Genomic DNA, 895 nt, shown 5'->3' with positions numbered 1-895 from the left:
GATCCCTGTTCTCTGAGGTTGCCCTTTGCTCCAAACCACAAGAGATTTGCCATGGGTTTGGGTGCACTGTGGCCTGTTAGGTCCAAGTCCCCGGTTGCCTGTGCCGAAGAGGGAAGGGAGGCCGATTTGAAGACGATGAAAGAAGAGAGCCTGTGCCCAGACTCCCCAGAAGGCAGCTTGGGGACTAGTGAGGAGGAAAGTGAGAAGGTGCCCAAGAAAGGCCTGCGCAAAAGAAGCCAGCTGGGCAAGCCCTCATCCCTGGCCACCTCAGCCCCACCGGAGTGTAGCACCCACCCCTTCACCACAGGGCAAACGCAGCCAAGAGAAGTCCTTTGCCACAGACCTTTGAGGACATGCACACGCAGCGAAGTGATAGCCAATGTGCGGGAGCGCCAGCTCACCCAGTCACTGAACGACGCCTTTGCTGAGCTGGCGCAAGATCATCCCCACTCGCTTCGGACAAGCTCAGCAAGATCCAGACCCTCAAATGGCTGTCTCGCACATCGACTTCTCACCAAGTCCTGCAGAGTGAGGAGCGTGAACCACAAGATTTCCAGCTGCAAACTATCTGGCCCCAGAGAGGCCTCAGCTATGCCTTCTCAGTCTGGAGGATGGAAGGGCCTGGGCCATGTCGGCATCCCACTGAGATACCCAGCAGGAAGTGTAAGTGTTATTGGACCTTTTTTCCTACCTCTCTGGGAGATTCGCACTCTTCGCTAGATTTAAATTGGAGGCTTCATTTCTAGGAGTGGGTAGGAATTACCTATAAATCATGTTTTCACTGGCAGGATGAAACATCCAACTACCATTTCCTTTTTAAAGGATGTGACTTTGGGCAAGTGTAGTGTGTCATTCTGTTTTCTTAGGAAGTCATGCAACCAACTTCCACATATCA

General features: G+C 52.8%; 1 pseudogene; it reads left to right on the top strand.

The window, feature by feature from the left end:
• The first annotated feature begins 110 nt into the window (after window positions 1-110).
• Window positions 111-646, top strand: LOC121924118 (annotated as a pseudogene).
• Window positions 647-895: the final 249 nt, after the last annotated feature.

The sequence above is a fragment of the Sceloporus undulatus genome, chromosome 2 (assembly GCF_019175285.1).
Source record: "Sceloporus undulatus isolate JIND9_A2432 ecotype Alabama chromosome 2, SceUnd_v1.1, whole genome shotgun sequence".
Lineage (NCBI taxonomy): Eukaryota > Metazoa > Chordata > Lepidosauria > Squamata > Phrynosomatidae > Sceloporus > Sceloporus undulatus.
This window is presented reverse-complemented; position numbering and strand designations above follow the sequence as displayed.